The sequence below is a fragment of the Jatropha curcas genome, chromosome 7 (genome assembly GCF_041381405.1).
Source record: "Jatropha curcas cultivar XTBG-Jc1 chromosome 7, XTBG_Jcur_1.0, whole genome shotgun sequence".
Taxonomy (NCBI): domain Eukaryota; kingdom Viridiplantae; phylum Streptophyta; class Magnoliopsida; order Malpighiales; family Euphorbiaceae; genus Jatropha; species Jatropha curcas.
In genome coordinates this window covers 14,646,755-14,662,299 of record NC_143157.1, presented here as the reverse complement: position 1 = coordinate 14,662,299, position 15,545 = coordinate 14,646,755, and the positions used below count along the sequence as shown (strand labels likewise).

The following is a 15,545-nucleotide window of genomic DNA, read 5'->3' as shown; positions in this document are numbered from 1 at the left end:
GATTGGGCAGGAGATGTTGATGATCGTAAATCCACTACTTGTTTTGCTATCTTTTATGGTTCTTCTCTTGTTCCGTGGTCAGCTAAGCAACAACAATCTGTTTCTCGTTCTTCCACCGATGCTGAGTGTCAAGCTATAGCTGTTGCCACATCAGTTTTAATATGGATTTGTAACTTACCCTCTGAAATAGGTATGCCCATTGCTATATCTCTTATTCTTTGGTCTGATAATCTCAATGTTATCAATATCACAGCCAATCTCATGCTATATACTTGTACCAAACACATGGAGATTAACTTCCATTTTCTATTTGATTTGGTATGTCAAAAGAAGCTTCAGGTGAAGTATATCTCTTCTCATGATCAAGTAGCTTAGTTCTTAACAAAGCCATTGGTCAAAGCTCATTTTCATGCTCTTCGTGACCAATTGACCGTGTTTACCACCCCTATTCAACTTGCGAGGAGGGGGTAATGAAGAATATATTTATTATATTTGATATTATTTTTTTCTTGTATAATAGGCAATATTATAATTCCTTCCTCTAGTAGCTTATCCGTTTTCTATTCAAGGTTAAACACTCTTGTATAAATATTAGATTTGTTCCCAAATAAATACACGGTGAATTTCCTATTTTGTTTTAATATTCTTACTAAACCCTCTTTAAAAAGAGCTTAAATTCACCTAAGAAACCTAATTATATGGCTAAAGCATAAACTTGAGCATTGATTGATGTTGTAAACGGTTATTATGATGGACAAATAGTTTAAAAGTTAAACTAGTAATTCGAAACTTAATCTCCTAAATTTCATTTTCATCAAATGTGTTTAAAACCTAAGTTATTGTTTAAGTCTCTAAATGTTGCTTAAAGAAACTGTGGTTTTTAATTGGATTTCTCTAAAACTCAAATGGATTATTTTTAAGCTATCTTCAAGTAAACTTAATTCTCTATGATACTTTTTCAGGAACTTAAAGTTGAATGAGAAGGAATTGTGTATGAATTGATGTGTGATTTACATTATACAACACCCTTTATATAGGTGTACAAAGAATCATAATGAGATACAATAGGATCATAATAAGATACATAATCAGATACACTAGGATCAGATTTAGATACACTAGGATTAGATTTAGATACTAGGATCAGATTGAGATACTAGGATTCACAATCAGATTTGATTCTAACACTTAACATTGGAACAAATAAGTAAAACATAAGTATAGGCTATGGTATTGGATATTGGATCCTTATTATTTGACTATGCCTTCATGTGAATATTTGTAAGTAAATTGGTTTTAACGAGACAAATCTGTGTGATCAAATGAATATTTTAAAATGAGTATTGATAAAGTAAATGTCAATCTAAAAAATGCGCAAAATTTATGACTCAATGAAATGTATGAGTGTTCATGCATTTATAAACATCAGTAACTTTAACGACTTGAGTTAATTAATGGAAATAAATAAGTAAACTAAATGATTAGATTATGAGAAAGTTAACCATAAGTAATTTAAGGTGTTAATTCAAGTATAAAAAATAATTATGAGACTTATAAGGAATATGACTTAAAGTGAATTTACTAGGCTTAAAGTGATTTCTTTTTGGTAATCTTTAGTTGGTCAAGTAACCAATGTTTTATACTGTGATGAATTGTGAAGTGAACGTGAATATTGTTGAGTCTAGATGCTTGGCTAACTTCTTAAGAGCGATTGATATGTGGACATGTATTTTTACACCCTCATATCATGGAAACTTCGTTAACAAAAATGTGGTCCAAACCGGTTGTGAATCGGCCAAGAATAGAAGGGTAACCTAGAAGTCAAAGGTGGCCTTTGTCCAAACTTTTGGCCATAATGCTTTTCACAGATGGAAAATTGGCACAATCTTTGTTCCATTTGAAACTAGATAGAAACGGTATATGGCATGTCAAAAACCAAGTTTGAAACAGGCCACAAACCAGACAAAATCATTGAAATCATTACAAATTAAAAGAGCTAAAAGATTACCTACTTTATTAAAATTGTCACATCTCGAGCTACAGATAGAATTTTTGAGCAATTCAAGTTAGATTAAAAGCTAGACATTTAGGTCTTTCCAACAACATATTGCAAGCCAAAATAGAACTTATAAAGAGCCCGAACAAACAAAACTTGTATGTGAGAAAGAAGTTGAAAATTGGTCGTAAGAACAATGACACCCAAAATCGAAAATTGCAATTATCCCATATTGGAAAGAAATTAATTCTACCTTCTAACCTTTTTTTATATAAAGGGCATCCCCCCCCCCTTCACTTTAAAACATACAATCTCACTCTTGCTCCTTGCAAAGTACATTCTAGAGGCCTTAGTTGAAACGTTCCTTTGGCTTTCTAACTTTCTTCTCATCTCCTTCTAAGTGGGCGGTGCGATATTTATCTAGCTCACTTTTTCTTTAATCTCTTCTTTTAGCCTAGATTTTAAGTTTCCCTCCCCTTTGGCTTGAAGCCTCTTTGATGCCTTCACAAAAAGCCCTCTCCGGGTTTGAACCCTTCTTGGTCATCCAAAACTCAATTGGCTTAGATTTCTCCTTGAAATTTAAATCAATCTGAAGCTCCAGGATGGAAATGTTACTCCATCCCCTGTTTACCAAAGAAGGAGAAGCCAAGTTGGTCCATCCTCTAATCAACCACGTAGGTCTAGCCGAAAGACTAAGTAAGACCTTTGTGGTTCTTAACTCCTTACATTAATCTCTTCTTCTAAATGGCTTCATCAAAAGCCTTTTTTTTTTTTTCCAAATGGCAATCTAAAGCCAAAATCCATTTTTAATCCAAAATCCGGCAATTCAAAATCAAGAAAATCCACTTTCAGTGATCCAAAGCCAAAATCTATTCTTAATCTAAAATTTGGCGGTCTAAAGCCAAGAAAATTCATTTTTGGTGATTCAAAGAAAACCCAATCTTTTTTTATAAAAATGGCAATCCAATGTCTAAAACATGATAAATTAAGGTCTTCAATGAATCTTTTCTAAAGTTAAAATCCACCAACCCTATTTGGGAAAGAACTGCTTGATCTTGATTCCCATTCCAAGGAATAAGCAGGCAGTCTCGACTCTCTAAACTCAAGCTGCGACCTAATCCACTAAAACCTTATTTTTCCTCTTCTTTTCTTTTCCTTTTACATTGGGAGACATGTGATTGCCCCAGGATCCCTATTAAAGGGCTAGAAGCAATAGTACCTTACTTTTTAATTGGCTTTTATTTTTTGGTTTATATTCTTTCTTGCTTTAATTTATGTGCTATTCTTCTACATCTGAGTTCTATAAAAGTTTTCATTTGGATGAACATTAATAATTGGACAATTAATTGAAGATTTACACCGGCAATCTAGTCCCCAAATCCTCCTTAATTTCATTTATCAGTGCACTTTTCTTAAATGGATTCAAATCGGGTTTTTCTTAAGTTTACCACAAAGTGGTGACTCTACAAAACCCTTTTGTGAACCTAACCTAAATGAGCATTTCGATCCCATTTAGCGAATTGGACCTGGCGCTCTGGTTGGAGCCTCACATTATGTCATTGAAATGTTCATGACCTAAGGTAATTTTTTTATTATTATTATAAAAGTGAAATGTGTAACCTTGGTGAGTCTCACATGATTGAGTTACCAAAATTTTTTATGCATAAAATGAGTAAGAAAGTTAATGTGTAAAAGAGGCATTAATACAGATTTGCATATCCTTATGAATGCACTTAATATGTGCAATTGATTTATGAACCAATTACATGATTTGGATGTGTTGATATTGGATTTTGATTACTTGAATTATAAATTCATTATCAAATATATATTAGTAAGATTTCAGATTTTAGGTTAATGGAACTTATTAAAAAGGTATGTACTTTGTTGTAGTGAACTACTTAGATTATTTAATCTTATATACTATGTATGTGAAGATGAAATATGAAAAGCTGTTATTTTTATGTGATCATTGTATGAGTTGAATGGTAAATGCATGGATAATTATTAATTATGATTATTAAGTTTATGGGAATGTAAATGATTTCTTAGATGAAATCAAGCTAATTGTGTTATATTATATTTTGAGATTTTATCTGGAGGAGATATTTTTCTGTGAGGAGAGTTTCATCTTAAGGAGAAGACTTCCATTTTTAAAAGGATAGTTTTGTCTTAACTAAGTAGGGTTCTGTCTTAGGAAGGAGAGTTCTGCCTGGAAGTGGATTTTGATCTTGAACATGAATTTCATTTTAAAAATGGTTATAACATTTGAAGTTGATTCTCACCTTGTTAATGATCTATCTTAATGAAAGTTTTGACCTTGAGAAGAGTTCCCTTTGAGGTCTTATGATAGGTGTTGATCTTGTCACATGCATTGTTAGTTCTTAAGCAGAATATAATGTCATGTATGCATGTATTATGGATTGATGATTACTAATGTGATATATGAAATGCTCATGACTTGCAATGGTAAAAATGTCTTTAAATGCTTTTATGCTTGGATGCTAAGAAAATCCATTTTACAGATTGAGTCTTGAGATAGTCTAGAAGTCACATTTAGGATGGTATGTATTGCACTTTTTTTAAGAATTTAACTAAGATTTTCAGGGGGCCCGTATAAAATTTGCCCTTGTTGGGAAAATATGGTCAACATTACATATCTTGGCTGAATTCGAAGGCTTTACCCCCTCCCCGCATTCAAAGGATTAGAGGCTAGTTGGAATTCCTTGAGGATTTGAGGTGCATGCTTTTGGGACTTATTTGAATTTTGTCCCACATTTGAGAAGTTTAATGATGCTAAGGTACTTTTGGTAACAAGTCTGACTTCAGGAATTGGATAGTCAAATGACTATTTGATATGGAAATAAGTAAGAAAAAGATGGTTAAGGATCAGGGTTACCTCTTGGGTTTTTTAGAGAAGTAGAGACAAGTTGTTTCCTGTTTGACTGTCGACCTAGATATTTTGGCTGGAACTTTTAGGATTAAAGAGACTTCAAAGATGTAGAGTTGTACATGCTTAAAGTTACATGCCCTTACTTTGCGAGACTTTCTTCAAAGTGGAGGAATCTCATGATATTGCTAATCTTAACCTTAAGTAAAGAGTTCAATTCATTTTTATAGAATCTATCCTTTCGAATTTTCAAATATCATGCTTAAATTCCTTTCCTAGCTTTTGTCTTAAGGATCATTTTCTTTGTTTAAAACAAATGATAGAGTCAGTGATTATTTGATTGTCATTTCCATTATAAAGAAATAGTTTTTTATGGGTATAATGTAGTCTTGAAAAGTAGCTCCATGAGAAGGCCAAAAGCTTTATTGATTGACATGCAAGGAAACATTGATATTGCAAAAGAGGGGGTTGTAGATCTCAAGTTTCGAAAAGTTTGAATGATGACTCAAAATGATGTACAACTCAAAAGAAGATATTGCTCTTTACAAGGAAGGTTGTGGGACTAAGTATAGCAATAACTTGAGGGATATATGCCCTAAGAGGAGGAGAGTTGTGATGACTTGAAAAGAGACAAGAAGAGAATTGAATTTCTAGATAAAAGGAAAATAAATGTAGGCTATGTTTTGATTTTAGCTAAATAAACAAGAGGGATAAATTAATTTTTTGAACTTAACTTGAATGAAACATCTTCTTCTTTTTTTTTTTTTTTTTTTTTGGATAAAGACAATGAATATATGTCATTGGCATAAGAGAAAATGTTGATTATTTGGGACCGATCCCCAGTTGGGCTTCCTATATATCTCAATTTTGTAGACTCCATACTTCTGCAAAAAATTAGTTTTTTAGAGAATTCATACCACTTATACTTAGTTATAATGCATGTGGAAAGTAAGAGAAGCAGTAGATTTGCTAACTAAATTATATAAAAGAGAATTAATTTGGAAAGCAAAAGAAGCGATGTATTTAGTAACTAAATAATGTAAAAGAGAATTAATTTAAAAAGTAAGAGAAGCAATGAATTCGCTAACCAAATTATACAAAAGAGAATTAATTTAGAAAGTAAGAGAAACAATGGATTTGCTAACTAAATTATACAAAGAGAATTAATTGGAAAGCAAGAAAAGTAATGAATTTACAAACCAATTTAAACAAAAAAGAATTTATTGGAAAGTAAGAGAAGCAAAATCAAATTATATAAAGGAGAATTTATTTAGAAAGTAAGAGAAGCAATAAATTTACTAAACAAATTATACAAAATAGAATTAACTTGGAAAGTAAGAAGAAACGAATTTGCTAACTAAGCCAAGGAGAATAATTCTAACCGTGACACATAAGTAATTTCCTCTTTGGTCTTCGAGGATTATTTAGCCTTCATTTTCAACAGCAGTCTTCAATTAGACATGTTCTTATAATCTCTTAATATTTTCTTTTGTCCCGGATTTAATTTGCGATCATCATTTTTTTCTTTTTGTTTGTTTATTATTGTTTTGTGTTTTATTCAAGCAAAATTTAAATGAAGGAATAAATAGAAGGAAGAGCTTGAAAATTTTGAAATTTTATAATTAAAGCAAATGCCACTAGTCATGACTTATACAAATCTGAAAAGATGGACCATGAAGGTCGATTACAGACTTCGAAATAAAAAGAAGTTTTGCACAAATCTGTTTTGTGCCCTAGTCTTTGATAGTATTCACAATGCTTAACAATATTACAAACCCTTGGGAATAGGTTGAGGGAGTGCTTTTGTCACTTCGAGTTCAATCAAGTTAGCTTCTAAGACTTTTCTATATACCATGCTTAGTGGCAATGCAAAATTAGTAAAGGTCCTACTGGAGTATCTTTGGTTGAGGGCAGCTTGATTTAGCCTTGGAGTAGTATGTCCATTTTTCAAAGGGAATCATGGATTAACGAGTGTGGATCATTGGGCTGGATCCCATCTATTTGCTAGGTTACAGACTAGAAATTTTCCTTTACCAAATACTATAGGAGAATGGGTGGTAAAGTTTGTTGGATCATACCTGTCACACCCGACTCTAATCACCAGAGGAATTGTCCGCTTTGGATCAAGCCAAATCGCCCATACAAGATGGCAAGATCCGCACGGTTTTGTCCCGTAGGTGAAATGGGAAACTTCCTAGGAGGTCACCCATCTTGAGATTTTTGTTAAGCGAGCACACTTAACCCTGGAGTTCTTCCAACTCTCCAGCCACTCCACCAAAAGGCGCCTCTCATGATTAGTTTCCCCCTTTTCGATATATGATTCGATTCATTCCTGTTTCCCGCATTCCACTACCCTAGCTAGCCTGCCATCCTAGAAGTTAGCCAGGAGCTTCGCTCTACCCGCCCTCTTAGGATCGCTTTGCTGGGTCGGGATGTCATAATACCCTTGACTTCTTAAAAAATGAATAAGAACAAGAGCTAAGAAAGGATTCCTTTTGTTGAGCGAGGAGGGTCATAATCATTAGTTTCATTTCAATGTTATTGAGAACCATTAGTACCTTTTATGTAAACAAAGAGAAGTGGGTTAGGTTGATTTAAACATGTAGGCTGATGGGTATTTACCATGTAAGAGCGTTGGAAAATGAGAGGTGCCTTAGGATGTAAGGGCTTATTTAGAAAAGGTTGTCTCATTAATGGATGCCCTTATTAGTTTAGGACACGGTTTCAATAAGTAGGTGTTTGGCTCGTTCTATATCCTGAAAAGAGCTTGATGATTAGAGTTGATAAAGTGTAAAAGATTATCAAAAAAAGGTGTGGAAAGTTTAAGCAAGTGCTTTATCTAAGTGGGCTTTGGTAGTTTAAGGTAAGAGTTTCACCCAAGTAGGCATTAGCAGTTCAAGCAAGAGTTACCCAAGTGGGTATGTTTAAGGTAATATTTATCTAAAAGGTAGTGGCAGTTTAAGCCTTAAACTAAGTGGATATTTAGTGAAGGTAATGTTTACCTAGCAATAGTTTAAGCTAATGCTTAACCCAAGTGGATATATTTAAGGTAATATTTACCTAGTGGAAGTTTAAGCTAATGCCTAACCCAAATGTGTATGTTTAAGGTAATGTTTAACTAAAGGGAAATGTTTATGTGAGAAAGGTTTTCCTATAACATTTTTCAAGTTAACTATCTCAGCTAAGGTTACCTAAAAGGAAGTATTTAAACGAGGATGGTTGTCAAAAAGTTTTTTAGGTTAAGTATCTCAAGGTGTTTAGGATAAGGTTTCCCAAAGATTGACGCTTTTAAGGCTTCAAGGTTAAGGTTTCCCCAAAAGGTTGAGATTTGGAGGGTGTCTAAGATATTAGGGTTTCATGGTGTTTAAGATCAATGGTTTCTTAAATGGTACAAATTTGGAAGGTGCCTACGATATCAGGATGTATGGTGTTTAAGGTCAAGTGTTTCCCATTTGGAGGGTATAGGTAGAGGGCAAAAAATTCTTCAAAGGTCTTGAAGTTTGGAACAGTGTTGTTTGGAGGTAAAGGTTTTGACTTCTTAAGTTGAATCAAGGCTCTTAGTCTTATGAGTATGTTTGCTTGGTATGCGATATGCGATTATGTTTATGCATGTACGAGTGTGGAAAACAAAGTTTCATGAACATAATAAGGTCTTTCATTCATTATGGTTCATACAACTCTAAAGCCATTCTTTGTCCACTAACGAGGGAACATGTCTACCACATGTGAAATAAAGAATTTCATTTAGGTCCTACAGTACAACCTTACTCATTAAAGTTTAACTCCTTAGTAGATTTGTCAACTGTGAGATTCCACCCAAGCATTATATCCAATCCGCTCAAGGAATCGAAACTCTCATTTGGACTTGAACTACACAAAGAAAAGGTTGTTTAATCTTTTTGTTTTAACAAATCGCTATCTTTAGTTCAATTTAGGAAGAACTTGAAGAAAAATCACAAGTTTAACTCCAAATTAATTGTCTAATGGAAAAGTGTATTAGAACTTGAAACCAAAGAGGACTTAGGGAATAGATTTTTGATATAAAGCAATTGAGTTATTTGACTTAAGATTAAAACATGCTTCTAATGAAAGCAATTTTAATGAGCAATTTCAATATAATGCAAGGGCATATAAAAATATATGAATAAAAATAGTGTATTTCATCCATAAAGAATAAAGCAACTCTCGCCTCTTTATGAAGATTTAAGGGTAATCACAAATCTTCCAAAAGCAATAAACCAAAAACATTAAATCAAAATAGAGAGTATCAACTCTAGCCTCTTGATACAGACTTTAAAATGATCACACATCTCCAAAAGCAAAGTAAAAGCAAAAATAAGAAAAAGAAGGCGAAAAGTGGAGAAAGTTATTTTAAGTTAATTTGGTTCGCAATTTAAGGATTCTTTTGTAAATCTGCATGTATATCTCTAAGAGAATTAGTAAGATCGGGAATTAGAATTATGTAGTATGGTTCATTTTAATTTCACTTATCATGTTTTGGATAATATTTTACCTAGATTGAAGAAGAATATAAGAAATAACAGTTTTGAGTTATTAAAAGAATCGTGTCTTAGTTTTAGGGATCACTTGAATAACTCAACGATCAAATCTTTGCTCCACTTGTTCATAGGACTAAATTAACCTTACTTACATAGAATGCAAGTGTTGCAAAAAGAGAGAAGAAAGAGAATTTCTTATTACAAAAGAAAGTGAAATAATTAGAGCTAAGTGTCACGGGCATAGAGTCTCGCGCAGCACTGCGCCCGTGCGGCGCCCCGGGAGCCCTCCCGCATAGCTCCGAGGCAAGCCTTGCCATACCGTACCGAACTGGTTTCGCCCTGCCATGGGCTCATCAGGAGAGCGGCCCAGCTCTCGACCAGTTGTCCCCGCGGCACAATACCCCGCCTGCACGCAGGCTTTGCATGGAGTAAGGACCACTAGGGCATAACAACGCCTAATCCGCTAAGCCGCCCCAACCCACGCAGGTTGAAACGCAGCTAGGTACGCTCTTCAATGCTGGCCTTGCACGGTTACGGAATTTGTCCATAACATCCTCCCCCACTCAAAACCAGGCACGTCCTCGTGCCGAGGGAAGTCGACTTGCCCTTGGACCGTCCTTGCTTTACGCCCCACTTCGACCCACTCCTCTAGCTTTATGTAGCCATGCCTGCCCCCGAAACACATGCTCCGAAATACGCGCTCGGTGCCTGAGGTCTGCGCCATTGGTTTGACACCGGATAGAGGTGCGATGCCTAGCCGCCATCTGCATCGCCCGAAGATGTGTGATGCCTAGGACTCTGCCATTGCTCGGACATCACGCGGAGCTGTGGTGCCTAGGACTCCGCCATTGCTTCGACACCACGAGGAGACAAGACACAGGGCGGTACTTTTGACGCTGGCCCTGGAGTTGTGCATCATCGAGTGAACTGCTGGGCATTGATGTAAAGCAAGTCTGCTCTAATACCACTCTGTCACGGGCATAGAGTCTCGCGCAGCACTGCGCCCGTGCGGCGCCCCGGGAGCCCTCCCGCATAGCTCCGAGGCAAGCCTTGCCATACCGTACCGAACTGGTTTTGCCCTGCCATGGGCTCATCAGGAGAGCGGCCCAACTCTCGACCAGTTGTCCCCGCGGCACAATACCCCGCCTGCACGCAGGCTTTGCATGGAGTAAGGACCACTAGGGCATAACAACGCCTAATCCGCTAAGCCGCCCCAACCCATGCAGGTTGAAACACAGCTAGGTACGCTCTTCAATGCTGGCCTTGCACGGTTACGGAATTTGTCCGTAACATAAGGGCTTATTCTGAAAATGAGGCAAAATTTAGAGCAAATTAGACTAAGCCAAGTGGCACTAGGGCAAGGGTGTGCTGAGGCCACACTCTCATTTGCAGCAGCCACAAGTTGGTAGTGACTATAGGTAGCATGTGTCAGTTGCCAACTCCCCTGTGGCTGCCACACCCTAGTCCAATAGCGCCGCCCCCTTTTGCTACGGCTAGAGTACACCTTTAGCCTTCTATAAATGGGTTGGATATAAGTATGCTAGATATGAATACTTAAATGGGTTTAGAACGCGTACAAGAATGGATATGGATATAGATAATTCAAAATTCATGACTACCAGTTTTGCTTCAACCCTTGTTTAATATCATGCCTTGTCATTTGATTTTAAATTCATTAAATATTAAATCTAATATCATGATGTAAAAAAAAAAAAGTCAGATTTGTGATTCTACCCATTATTGGATTCATGGAAATTGAAGCTAGGAAGAGAAATGTTTCAATTTCTTTTGCTCTTTGTTCAAACCTTTGTATGTAGAGGCCAACAAGATTTACACATGCCTCCCTACTTTCTATCCATAAAAATTTTTCTAGTTCACTTTTGCTCCTTGTTCAAATCTCCACACACAGAAATCAATCAAATATAAAGAAAGAGGGGAGGAGATGCATACATAATATTATAGCCATGCACTTTTTGACAATCAAATTAAATATCAGTTAGTACAGAAAAGAAAAGAACAAAGAAAGTGAAGTAAAGAAGAGAGAAAACTCGTAACAAATTTTTTCTTTTTTTCCTTTGTGCCGTTTGGTTAAGGAAAAGAAAGGAGTTTATTTTTCAACAAGAGAGATTATAATTAAAAGCAAATGTTATTAAGAAGATGATTTAGTCTTTAATTGGGTTGTTTTCCCAACTTTTGACTTTTAAGCAATTGATGCCGCAACGAAATACTCTCTTTATTCCAAAAGATAATTTATATTTCTCTTTTGTGTACCAAAATATAGTTCATTTTCCTTTTTTGCATTATAATTAATCCGTAAATTGTCTACTATACCCTTATTAAATTTTATCTTATTTTCAATAATCTCATTAATTCTTAGTTATTATTTCAATATAACAATTACTTATGTGTTATTTAAGATGGGCATAATAGGAAAGTTATATAAATAAAATTGTCCTTTAACCATATTTCTTAATCTGTGTGAAAATAAAAAAAGTAGACTATCTTTTTAGGACGGAGGGATATATATATATATATATATATATATATATACCTCTCCTCTTAAATATTTGTTATATTTAGAATTTCACGTCGCTCAAGAAAATCATTAAATTTGTCTAAGTTACAATAAATTATTTAATAAATTAACTATATCACCCTTAATTTAATATATCCAAACACCGAATTTTTTAAAAATTGAAATAATAATTGTTGGTCATATACAATGGGTAAACACGAAAAAAAAATTATTTTTCTCTGAAATTACAAATATCACAAATATTTTAAAAAATAGTATTTTGTCAAATGTAATAAATATTTAGTAACCGAGCTAATATTGGTTTAGTCTACTGGTAAAATAATGGGGCGAAATCTACTCAAGAATTTCTCCTGATCTATGGTGCTTTTATTTCCACACAAAGTCCAAAAAATCCAACTGGAAAAAGGCCCATTAAAATCCAAAAAGACGCGTTGGATATTTTTCAAGTTCACTTTTTGAAAATAAGCACAAAGCTCAGATATTTCAAATAGAAACAAAGAATTGCAAACTGTCACTCGCAACCTGAGCAAATGAATTGAGGGACAGGATGAACTCTATCACGTGCAATGTTAGAGACAGAAAAAACATCCTTAACTATATATTGAACACGCATAAACGTTCAAACTCATTCTGAACCAGTCATCCTGATTTCTGCAATGTCTACCAGCAATTCAGTCCCACCCTGTTTCCAATATATCCGTCCTCCTTTCTTGTAAAAACCATCCAGGTACTCACAAGAGCCATAGTCTGTCACAAAATCTGTACGACTTGAATTCAAATTTCCTTTCACCTGAATCAGACAGACTTTTCTTTTTTTTTTTTTTTTTTCCATTTTCTTCATGCAAAAAGATATAAAATTTTGAGATTGATTTGTCTATTCCGGATTTATGGCTCCTTCCACGAATCAAACCAATAAAAGTTAAAATTTTTTTGTTGAAATAAAGGTTATTCTTAATCATATACTCGAGGAAAAAGAATAAAGTAGGAATAACCTTCGAACAATTCCTACATATCAAAACATGTTTTAAATATAAATATTTATTTTATAATAATATTAGTCAATGTAATCAGATTATTTTACTAAAAAAAGAGAGAAATTTTGTACAATTTACAAGGATTCTAAAATTTATTAAAATGTAAATTATTTAAAATATAGAATATTTTTTATATAAATTAATTACTTATCAAAGAGTTGTGTGGTTAATGGGACCTGAGAAGGCAACATGTAATAAAGATATTATTCCATTGAAGATGATTCTCAACTATCTCAATACATGATTGATTGATATAAGACAATTAAATATATTATGGATTGAATTATAAGGACCACTAATACATTGAGGACGTAATTTTCATCTTACTTTCTTTGTGGTGAAAGTTTATATTCCGCAAACATTTTACTCAAATGTGCTAGAACCCATCAAATACTTGTAACTAGTGTTTTTAAAATAGAATTGGAAATCCAACTTGATCAATGACCGTGGCTTGTTCAGCTATGTTTCAATTTTTATAATTGTTAGTTATTTTAGTAACTGTTAGACGTTGTTAAAGATAATAAAATTATTTTTCATTAATTTGGTCCGTGAATGTAATCATATACTGAGTCTAGTTAAGTCATTCTTGCAATGATGTGATAAATAATAAGAAAGAAAGTTAATATTATCTTGTTTGATATACAAGGCATGTTCATGATTCTTTGTCATCTGACAAATGCAATTATCCAATTTGCAAGGATAATAGCAAACACACAGATTAAAAGAATCAAAGAACCAACAACATTATAGAGCACAATAATGAGCCTCTCTTCAGAAAACCTCACTAAGTTGCAGTCGGTAATAACCAAATTAATAACTTATACATAATTTTGCTAAAAGAGAAGCAAATATACAAATTTAAATATTCAAAAAAAATATTGCCATTTATAGACATCGTGATTTAGTTCATAGTATAGAAAAGTTAAGGCCTAATACATAAATTTTATCCCGAGATTTTATCGATTCTTTTTGTATTCCTTTGAATTTTGTGGGATTCAATTATAATCCTGCACTTTTATATTTTATTACGAGGGGCATTGTTATTATTGAAATGTGAAAGTATAATGTTATGATTGAACCTTGCAAAATTCAGAAGGTCATAAGGATAATCTGCGAAAGTACACAGTCAAATTTATATTTTAGAACTAAAAGTTAATTAATTTTTGCTGTTTGGCTTATAAAATATAACAGTAATTCGAGTTTGAATATATAAGCATCAGGTACGGTGATTTCAGGTTAGAATATTTAGTTTAGGAAAATCCTCAATATTTTTTAAAGGGAAATTGGGGTTTAAAGTGAGGAAAGAGACAAAAATTTAATAGAGCTTAAGGAAATATAAAGGAACAAATACATAAATTCACCTCTAAACTTTACAATTTTAACCTTGTAGCATCCTACATTTTTTGGATGACCAATTATGTTACTTTAAACTTATAAAATTTGGTAATAATACACACACAAATATAAAGGATCGAATACATAATTTTGTAAGTTTAAGTGTCTAATAAAATAATTTTGAAAAATAAAGTATTTAATTGATGTAGTTTTATAAGTTGAAATGTTTAATGGGTCAAAATAAAATTAACATTGCCACAATATTAAATTAAAAAAGTTCAGAAGTGAATTTATGTATTATACCAAATCTAAAGTTGTCGAGAGCTTTAAGTTTATTGATATTGGTTCTTGTGCGTTTCCAATGTTCACCTACAACTAAAAACTCTTTAGTCTTTTTTTTTTTTTTTTTTTTTTTTTTTTTTTTTTTTTTTTTTTTCTTTAATGTTCCTGGTCACATATAAAAACGGTTAAGGTTACACAAATGGCTTGTAAGTGAACGTGCCAAATTTTGCAATCTATTCTATGAACTTCTAACCAGAAGATTGTAACGGGTTAGATATAAGGTAAATGCTTCACCGAATGCTAAATGAAATAGACAGTACAAAGAATAAGAATTGCAAGAAGACTGTTGAAATTGAAAAAGATTATATTAACAACAATTCAAATTATAAATTGACAAAGTTTGGAAAAAAAAGACAATGCTAGAAAGGAATTGAATTTCAAATTGCCTGATTTTGTTGTAGTTGAAATTGAATATTGCTTTATTTGATTTGGTTGATCGTTTCTTTTAAGTTGATTCTTGGAGTTATGTATTTGGAGTTAAAGTATTAAGATTGATGGTAAGACTCTTTTTCTGCCTTGAATTTGAATTTTATAGAGTATCAAATGATTATTAAATCCCCGATTTCCTTAATTTCTTTGATGTGCATTGATGTAAATCAACTCATGCTATGATATTTTCTCTTCGCCGAACTCTAGAATTATTTCTATATGTTCAGCCTGTATTACCAACTGAGCCACAATTTATAGGTAACTTTTGCTGATATTTACCGGTAATAAATTAATTAACTAATTATAGGGCACAAATATTTAATGGCAAATTAATTGATTTAGATGTAAATAAAATACAAACTCATATAACTCAAGTCCATATCCATTAAATTCAAAATATGGTGAAAACAATTACAGCTCAACACATAAATTCACCTCTGAATTTTTTATTTTAATCTTGTAGCATGCTCATTTTTTACTTTGA

At 33.3% G+C, this 15,545-nt stretch overlaps 1 long non-coding RNA gene across 1 annotated transcript in view; it reads left to right on the top strand.

The window, feature by feature from the left end:
- LOC149494731 (uncharacterized) overlaps positions 1–641 on the top strand; it is a 31,615-nt gene extending 30,974 nt beyond the window's left edge. Inside the window, exon 2 of the long non-coding RNA XR_016321872.1 lies at positions 2–641. This is a non-coding gene — a long non-coding RNA (uncharacterized LOC149494731). The remainder of the gene's footprint in view (position 1) is intronic.
- Positions 642–15,545: the final 14,904 nt, after the last annotated feature.